The sequence below is a fragment of the Adiantum capillus-veneris genome, chromosome 5, assembly GCF_014529385.1.
Source record: "Adiantum capillus-veneris isolate H3 chromosome 5, ASM1452938v2, whole genome shotgun sequence".
Taxonomy (NCBI): Eukaryota; Viridiplantae; Streptophyta; class Polypodiopsida; order Polypodiales; family Pteridaceae; genus Adiantum; species Adiantum capillus-veneris.
This window is the reverse complement of record NC_140935.1, coordinates 123,292,216-123,303,076: the sequence shown is the minus strand read 5'-3', so window position 1 is coordinate 123,303,076 and position 10,861 is coordinate 123,292,216.

Sequence of the window (10,861 nt, the reverse complement as noted above, 5' to 3'; positions counted from 1 at the left end):
ATTTTTTATCATCCGAGCATACATACATGTTGTACACTTTAAACTAAACCTTTGAGTCAAGTTTCACTAAATTTGAGCAAGATTTAGCAAGTCAAACTTAGTTTCTCGACAATCAATACAGATTTTAATTTTTATCAAATTTTTGGTCTGTTTTATGATCCAATTTCTATTAGCCTTTACGAAAGATGTTTAATCATGCATAGAGTCTCTGGTATCAACCTTGGTCAATTTTGATCCGAAATTAAATAATCATGATTATTTACTTTTAGCTTAAAATAAATACTTTTTGTAATTTTTTCACTAATCAGTCTTTTTATAGCATGTTTTAAGCCTCCGAGTTAAGTTAAAACTTAAATTGGCCTAAATTCTTTTAAAAATGTAAATAATTTGAGTTTTTGCAAACTCTCAAATGCATCCTTAAGCTTACCCACAGGTTCATACAACTTTTATGAGTTTAATCTCCAGCCGGATTCAGTGGTTGACAATCTTTTGGTGTTGTTTCAAGCCATAAACCTGAAATTTTGCAACTTCACATAAACAACTCATAGATGATTCCTTTGGAGTGAGCAATGATTTGAGATCCCACTTCGGATTCTACTTACCCTACTCCTTGGCTCTACTACAATTGGGTTATGGAAGGTGTCCACAAACACTTGTTTTCCTGTTTTTTATGGTTTCTTGAGTATTGCTCTTAAGACTTGTCTTGCCCATCGATCATTCTCAAAATCCTAACCTATTCCTTCAATCCTACAAGGTACTTAGAAAGTACAATCTACTCCCAAGCTACCTCTTCATAGCAAAAGACGACACTCTTCAGCTATGCGGTTTTAAAGACAAAGTTTTACTCTAAGTGATTCTAGAGGAATTTAAAGGACAACTACACAAGGACGCTCTTGTTTTCTTCTAGTTTAGGTCTATTCATCCCCGGTAGTGGCGCCAAATGTGGATGGGTTTCCTAACCTCACTCTTATCTTATTGCAGACATAGCGAGAACCACGAACATAATTGTCAATTCATGGGATGAAGCTGACTCGACTAGTGCATACAGGCTACAAGAGGGTGTCAATCTCTTGGAAAACAACAGACAGCTTGCATCTAACACAAGCTACTCTCAAATGACCTAAGTCATCAAAAGCTAGTCACTAATCGGCAAACAAAACATGACCGTTATAGCATCAAACGACATCCGAATGTTACAAAACCTATAGGCCAAATATATAAGACCTAAGCAGACATGCTTATGGTCTTAAATCTCACTTTTAATGAAGTGCAAAAAATGCGATTATTAACAGTAGTGAGTTTTCTAATCCTTTCTAACCCCAAATGCATCTAAATGCTTAACAATGATGTCCCAATACACCGCCTATGCTTACTTGTGATTTCCTAACTTAAGTTCCTACTTACGATGAAATTAGGCCGCGGGTTGGTGATGCCAAAAGCTACGGTTTACCATGATATGTTTATGTCAATGCATAGAGCTCTCACCTGCGATTGCAACGCAACAGGGCACTGCAATGTGACAAATGACAAGGGACTAGGAAGCATGAGAAGGAGAGAAGTGAGCGTCGTTAGCTCACGCTGTGTATTTCTTATCCAAAACTTAGAAGTAACTTTACAAAATTGGCTTTTATACCTTAGCCAAGGTCTTTTTGGTCAAAAACTAATCATCTAGGAGGTCTAGCTAAGAACAAATTGATACAATCTGGAAGCTTATAGCTCGAGCTCATCGATTACAGTATCCACTTGGAAAATAAGAGTTATTATATTCTCAATTTATTAAAACAATAAGTATTTTTACAATAAAGATCCCGAAAAATGTTACATGGGTTAGTTTCCTGCTAACACTCAAACAAATGGTGACAATTTTTAATCAATTGTTCATAGAGGTACATGGATCGGGATCCATGTTCCTCAACAAAATTGAGAAAACATTCCTCATATAGTTTTCTGCAAGCCTGGTTATCCCTTTTCAAGGTCTTTTTGGGTTTGATTCAAGTTGGATCCTTTGACCGTCAAATTTTTCTTTTTTAGAGTTATGGTCTTTTGTACCCAAATATGGTTCCAAACATTTTTTACCCGGATTCTTTCAGACCCATTTGATGGTTGAGTTGTTATTTAACCTACTCCTATGAATTAAACTAAATATAAGAACAAAAATAAATAAAGCAATGCAAAAATAACAATGTAATAGATGATAAGTAGCCGTTACCAAGCGTAGAGAAAAACAAAGAATGAAATACCTTTTATATCTCACTCATAGCTCTCCTTGCTTGTAAAGAGTAGAACTTGTCAATCCTTGACTCCAATCTCTACCAAGCACTAAACCCTCGTATAGCTGCTTTACTGACTAATTGTAAATGGAATGGCTATCAAAATATATGGGAAGATTTCTGTACAACTAGGTCACTCACCACCTAAGGATTGTGTTTCCCACGAGCGGCGCCAATGTTAACGGGTCGTCGTGACAAACGTCTACAACATAGCTATCTAGCACTAACATATGCCAGTACTCAAGGAAGGGACCTACAAAACTACATGTTGGGACACGGAGACTCTTTGAGATTGTCAGTCTCAAGAAGGAAACCTACAAAACTACATGATTAACTACTTTTAGAAACTCTATCGCTCTCTAGTCCAAAAATCAGTCCATGTCGAACCTCATCGCTCTTGGTCATCACGCCTTTTTGGCATCCAATCAGTGTCAAATAGCAACAAAACTTAAGGAGGAGTATTACAACACCTAAAGACACAATCCTACCAAGTCTTGTGGTTATCTAGGAAGTACCAAAATCCCAATCCATCCCAAAAAAATTTCAAAAAGCTGCAACATAACTATTGAGAAAGGTAGCTCTATAGTATAGAAACACCCTTCCAAGATCAAAACATCAAAATATAGCCATTTTAGCACTCAAATCCATGCATTTAGCTCACAAATAGGTTGTCGCAAACCACAACAAAACTGAGAATGGTTACACTTAGATTAAAGAGCAAGAGATAAGGAACACAATAACTAAACGGAATCACATTCTGATTACCAATCAAAGAGAAATATTGATTACAAATTGTTGTAGACTTGAAGCTCATAGTTGACATCCAAAAATCCTCTTAAATAATGATAATGTTCCCTTTCAAACTAAGGGTTTTGACTTGAAAACATGGGACCCTTTCCCACGGCCATTGGCCGCTTTACAAGGCTCGGAGGTTCTGAGTGGGGCAATAGAGAATAATAGGCTAGATTACACTTCAAAAATCATTACTAGCACAATTACAAGGCTTCTTTTTTAAAAAAGGATTGAATACAGTAAAGTGTGGCGTGTACCTAGGTGTCTAGGTGACAGTCCGCTCTATCCACCAAACAGTGGAGTATACCTGGATGCTCAAAAAATCCTTATTTTAGTGTAATCCCATTTACATATTTTGAAGTTTATCTTGAAATTCTAGATTTAAAGGTGAGGAAACCTAGAAAGTATAGAGAAATTGTGTGTAAAAGCCGTCAAATATATTTATGCTGCCTCTAAATTTTTTCATATATAATTTTTTCAAGTTTTTTGAGAGAAAGCGCTATGTCTCAACTCGATTTAGTGTAGCCCCCTTAAAAAATTTTGAGATTTGCCTCAAAAATTCTAATTCTCCTTTAAGTGCTAAAAACAACTTAGGTTTAAAGTAGTCCCACTTACAAATTTTGAGATTCACCTTTAAATTCCAAGTCAATGTGAAGGTGAGAGCACCCATAAAGCTCAAAGAAATTTACCATAAAAACCTTCAAAAATACCTGAGTGTTGAAGGAGTTGCCTCCTCCCATCATCCACCATGGCCTTCTATTGAGGTTCACTCCTACCTTGGGTTTGTCTGCCTTCTACCTTGGATTCGTTAGATTAAAAGTTTCCAATTATGTCAATTCTTGATTTTATTGATTATGGGTTTTGTAGATGTTGCTTTGTGGATTGTTGATTATAAGACCAATGTTTATTCCCCCTCCCCTCTCTATTGTTTGTGTGAGAACCCTCTCCCTCTCTCTCTCTCTCTCTCTCTCTCTCTCTCTCTCTCTCTCACACACACACACACACACACACATGAGTACTTATTTATCCAGCATTTAACCATGTAAATAAATTTGACTTTTTCTCTAGGATAACACATTTTTACCATGATCAAAACACCTAGGCTTACTCTAAAAAAGAAACTTTGGTGTGAGCGCAAGACCGCCAAGGGGTGCACCCGCAGGGAAGAGTCGAGCTCGGGTAAGAGTAATTTGAGCAAAGTGTAAGAGCAAAAAACAATGTGTTTTAGGCATTATCTTGTTCCACTGATGATTGGCATATTGCATTGTCTCCCTCCACCTCATTTGACTTTCAAGAGCACTTGAGTTGTTGAATGCGTTTGCTCGCTTTCTTTTTTGAAGTTGCAAATGTCTGATTGCTTGTACGGTTGCTATGAATTTGACTATCTGAGGTGCTTTGAATTTACTATGTAATGTGTGATTTGAGTGTTAGTCTATGATGTCTTGAAGGATTTTTTTAGTAGTAGTAGCTGAAGGTTCTGTTTAAACTTGTGAGTTAAGCCCGCACAAAATTGTTGTTTTTGCTATATGGCAATGCGATTTCCGAGGAATGCGAGGGAAGTTTTTTTATCTAGAGATTGGGACCAGAGTCTTTGCAACCTCCTGAATTGATTCAAGCCCAATTGTAGACATCTGAAGCTCTATGTTGTATCTTCGTAGCACTTCCTTACATGTCCATGTGAAGGGTGCTTTCTTGATAAGCATGTTCGTTGTCTTTTGGTAATGTCCAATTTCAGCAAACGCTCAACAAATCCATCGTGCTCTTTGAGGTTGGCATTGTAGGGGCCTCTAAGCTCCTTGTGGCCATGCTCTTTGCGGCTTCCTATAGAATTTTGACTTGCGATGATGCTTGGGAGGTGTCTCAGGAGCATCTTAGTATAGTGTTTGTCAGTTGGCATAATGTATAATACTTTGTAGTCGCAAATTTCCAAATAACAGGCATGTGTTGACAATAAAAGCACTTCAAGGTTCCATAATTTTGCAAGTCACCATTTAGCATTGGTTTCTCATTCAATTTACATATCTTTATACTTGTTATTTCATTTCTCAATCCTTGCATAGGAAGCAAAAGAATAAGGAACCATATATGATGAATATCTACCCAAGATGATTGGTTGGGTTTTCTAGTAGACAACACTTAAGAGCACTCTGCAAAAACACATTTGAAATCCCTTCTACAATAGTTTTTTTTGTATAGTTGTTGAAACAAAATAGCACAATCCAAGGGCAGGAAAAACCTCAACCTATGTTGGAGCATCAGCCTCCTTTACCCCAGGAAAACACGGCCATGGTAAGGATTTCACAACCTATAGAAGAACCTTATGATGAGAGTATGGTCCAGGTAGTTTCATATCGAGAAGATTTAGACAATACCTATGAGAGAGGGTTTGAAGGAAATGCATATGCTTCAGAGGGACAAATTCCATGGATGGTTTTTGAGGAGATGCCATAATCAACATACATAGCACAAACAACAAAAAACCATTACTTGGTCGATGAGAATATGCTTATGTTCATGGCAACCCAGAACTACAAACCTAGGGTATATCCTCCTAGAACAAGACAACCAATGGGGGCTCCACAAGATTCTCCACCACCATTAGGACCATGATATGAATGCGGCAGTGATCATTGGGCAAGAAGTTGTCCACACAAAGGAGAGCGCATCAAACTCTTTGGGTTTTGTGAGGGATGTACTCATTCCACATTGTCCAAAAAACCTGATAACAAAGGAAAAGCAACCATGAACAAAATCAGGATTGTGCCAAACTCAAGTGGATCAAAAACAGAACCAACCATTCCAATAAACATGGTAATAAGAGCCCAAGCACATGAGGAGGCAAGGAACATCCTAGCCAACCAAACCGAGATAGAAAATTTGTATGCTAGAACCCCTAGAAAATCCTGGAAGGCAAAATGAGACAAGATAAAAGCCAAAAGAGAGAAAGAAAAAACGGCTTTGGAAACCAACTTATTGCAAACAAAGGAACAATCGAGAATGGAAAGAAACCTCAAGGAAAAGGGAGATGTAGCAAAACCATCAACAATACTGTCAGGAGGATCTATCTTGGTGGACAAGGTCTTTGAACCCTTGGATGTGATCTTGAAAGCTTATGAAGCTAAATTAAATCCCAACCAAACCCAAGAGGATAGGTGGCTAATGTACCCTCAACTAGCGTATGAAAAAGAGAGGTTAAAGATGTGCAAGGAGCTCATCTAGGCCGCTCAAGCCCTTATGGAACCATGAGTTCCGACTACTCCAAGGACTAAGGTGTTAATACGTGAAAAATTTCAAGAGTTAAAGGAGAAAGGGATCAAAGACGGATACCAAAAAGATTTGGTAAATGAAACACCTTTGGATACGAGAATGGCAGCCAATACAACAGATGGAATGTATTCACAAAGCGCCTAGACAATTCCTGAAGTGGAAGAACAATGGCCGTAGGATCTGTGGGAGGATATCCAAAATAGAAAAGATGGAAGTGCAACACTTCACTCAGCCTCTATCACATAGATCCACCTCGAACATGAACTCTACCCAAATGATATCCGATCACTGTATGGTGATGCAGGTACAAAAGAGTCAATAGACAGTAAACCTAGCCGTTGACAACGTTACCTTCATTCATTGGCAACCATGAAACCAGATTAGAAGTTAAAAAAGTACCATCTCAATGGAAAGCTAATCCTAAGATGATAGATACCAAAACTCTTCATGAGCTGATGTCGTTCCCTGTCCGTTGTACACTAACTCTATTAGAGTTATCGCATATAAGACCTCATCTTTGGAAAGAGGTGGAAAAAAATTTGGAGAAAATAAGGCTAGTAATTCCACCACCAATTGTTTCTCCAAAAACAAAAACACTCAATAACCAAACCTCGAAACAAACTAAACATGAGCCAGTGCCAGCGAATAAGGTAGGAGACTATTGTGAAGAAGAAGAAGGGAACATGACCTTGCCTTTAGAGTATAAAGAAGTAAAATTGGCAATGATGTTTAATAGTGGAGCCCGAATTGCCATAGCCACCAAAGCAATGTGGGGAAAATCCTGCTCTAAGAAAAACTAGAATGAAACTTCAATTAGTGGATGGGCACCTGGAGAGACCTATTGGCATTTTGGAGAAAATTGTAGTAACCTCTTGCGGAATTGCATATGAACACACATTCACTATAATGAATTTCAACAAGAGTATCAATTTCAATATCATATTGGGCATACCATTTATGCGTCAGCTCAAAATGATACAAGATTGGGGTTATGACTATATCTACCTAAGACACAAAGATGTTAATGTGAAATCATGTCACGGACCATAGTTATAGAGACATGGAACAAGCCCTTGGAGAGGAATTAAACTTCACAACTGACTAAGAAGGAGAAATACTTGCTTGGCTGCAGAACAAAGCTCACAATTGGACATGTGGAGCTTTTGAGGGAGGTAGTTCGAAAAAAGAGGATTGCATTCATGATAGGCCATTACAAGATGAGGCATATGTACCATAGCCTTTTTTGGAAAATATGTTTGAACCTTTTGATTGGTAGACAATACTGGCCACTCTTGATGTGTGTGTGAATGAGGTGACCCTGACCACATTCTGAGATGAGGAAGGATATGATATCATTCCATTCCATATGATGAGTGTCAACCTAAGTCTAAAATCAGAGTTGGAAGTCCTTGACAAGGAGGGGGTTGCAGACTGCCGACGCATAATGGATGAGATCTTAGTAAGGGACCTTGAGATGACTAAAGAGGAAGCATTCCAAGACTCCACGGATAAGCTTTTAGAAGACGACGCGGACGATGAGCTTTCTAATAGTTCAGATCAAGACATCAAACCAAGAGAATCGACAAGTAATCTACTATGATTTTTCAAACCAAAAACCTTGAAGACAATGTAGATATCTTAATAAATGGATGAATGAATGAAACAAGACAAAAGAATATTTGGTACCTCTATTAACTGACAAAACGCACTATTTAAGGTTGGTTGAAGCAATTGATTGCCTTAAGGATGGGATATCAAAGAGGTACATGAAACCGGACTCAACCAAAAAAAGATTGAAAAAGAAAAACAAACAAAAGCCATGTATACGAAAAGTATTTCTGAAAAGGCAACAAAGTTATCCAAAACCGAGTGCAAACACACATACAATGAATTGAAACAAACTTTGAAAGAAGTTTGGACAACAGAATTGAAAACTTATGATGAATCAAATGATGATAAGTTTGATGCACCTTCAAAAAATATGCTATTCAAGATAGAAAAATTGTAGTGCAGAAACCCAAACGAGACCCAAAAGATCCTGGAACTTCATATGATGGGCATGAAAAAGTCAAATGCATAAACTTAGCAGAACCAGGCGAGGAACTTTAACCGGCATACATTGCCACGAACCTCACGGAAGAAGAAGAGCGGCTTTTGATAGATACACTCAGACGGTATAAAGATGTGTTTGCTTGGTCATACAAGGACCTGAAGGGGATAGATCTAGAGATCTGTCAGCACACAATACCCCTTAAAAGTGATGCCAAACCACGCAAACAACGTCCTTATACATACAATGAGACTTTTGCCAAGAAAATTAAGGAGGATATAGATAAATTGAAGGATGCAGAGTTTATCTACGATATTGAACACACAGATTGGGTGTCCCTGATTGTGGTAGTACCCAAAAAGAATGGTAAATTACCAGTCTGTGTGAACCTCAAACGGGTAAATGCTGCCACCGTCAGGGACAACTATCCACTACCAATAACAGACCATGTTATCAAGAGAATTTTGGGGAAGGAGGCCTATAGTTTTCTAGATGGGTTCTCAGGCTACAACCAGTTGACAATAAAACCAGAAGATCAACATAAGACGTCTTTTTCAACAGAGTGGGGCATATTTGCATACAGGGTAATGCCTTTCGGCCTAACCAATGCACCTACCACTTTTCAAAGACTAATGATTCATGCATTCAAGGAATATCTCAGACAATTTTTAGAGATATTAAACATATCTTTACTAGATAATGTCTACTTATTGAAATAGTGAGTGACAGAGGAACACACTTTGTGAACAACGTCATTGAAAGATTACTTGACGAATTCATGGTGATCGATCGCAAATCAGCACCATAATACCCACAAGCTAACGGACAAGCAGAGAGTACCAAGAAAATCTTATGCACGATGCTAACCAAAATAGTGAGTGACTCAAGAAATGATTGGGATCAAAAGCTACACTTTGCATTATGGGCTTACAGGGTAGCATTTAAAACCTCCATCGAAACTACTCCTTTTAACATTGTGTTCGGGACTAATGTAATTCTACCCATGGAATTCTGAATTAACACATTACAAGTCGTAACACAATTAGGAAGGACGGGACACGAGCTATCAGAGAGATTAGACATCTTGGAACAATTAGATGAAACTAGAGTGACAGCGATAGCAGGGATATATGCTCAGAAACGACAAATGAAAGCTTTCCATGATCAACATGTGATTAACAAGGAGTTCCAAAAAGGGGATTACGTTTTGGTGTATACCCTAAAAAACACTCCAAAAAAATCAAAAAGCGACGGATGGGGCCTTTTGTAATACATGATATATCACAAAGTGGCACCATTAAGCTTGCAACATTGACCGGTGAGGAGATGCCTAATTGGATAAGTTGTTGCAAGTTAAAGAAATATCTTCTTCCACTGATACTAGAAGAACTCCAAATAATACATGCAGCAGATCAACAAAGAATTTGAGCCCATGATATTCAGCAAACAGGCACATCAAGAAGCCAAGATTAGAATATTAAAGCGAAAGGAGCAAACAAACCTTCAAAGAAATGGCCAACAACACAATTGTACCAATTCTCCTCCAATAGCATCCATACAAACGGAGTCTACATGGTTAGGTTGCATAGATCTACGAATTGAGTTGCAACTTGATGATGATACAACCGAACGAGCACTAGTGGACACTAAGGCAAGAGGAAATGTTGTCAACTACTCCACTTCCTAAAATTAGCAAAAGAACCTCTGATGCCAAATACTATGGGGTTCAAAGTGGCAAACAAAGGCACAATGGACAGCCTAAGACATGTAAATCTACCAATTACTATTGATGGAATAGTTTAGGGTGAAAGCATGAATAGGTGGAAAGCTATATATGTGATATAATTAAATAGCATAGCATGACATTGGGGGTGTGGTCACTGGTGCCATATTTCAGACGTCCAAATTTATATTCTAAAAAATGTTTTACTAAAAAATTCAGCCTTCACACACCCACTTTGTTTCATGAGTAGTTGGCAATTTCAAACACCGTGCCCCCCGCCTCTCTCTCTCTCTCTCGTGCGCGCGTGCTCAAGGTCTACTGTGCTTAGAGATTCTACTGTGCAAGCTTGGTTGCTTCAAGGACGATTGCAGTAACTGCCCTCTTCTCTTTGAGGTATGTCTCTCCCATTGAACATGTACACTCTCTACTGCTTGAGCACGCGCGCCCCACCTGGGATCATTTAGCTACATTAAGCTGCATTTGGAGTTGCATGAGTGCCACACCTTGCTCATTTGCAACAAGAGGCGAGCTCCCGAGGTAATTTTCTAGTCCACAAGCTACATGCAATCTTGGGGCAAATCCCATAGCACATCACCTTGAATGCCCTGCTTACAAGAGCAGGCCCATGAAGTTCTTGTTTCTTTTTAGTAGGGATGATAAGCGAGGGCACACCACGTCTCATGAGTTCATTGGATGATGTGCAGGTATATCACTTGAGACTGCATCATGGCACCTTCCTCAAATCATCCGATTCAAGCA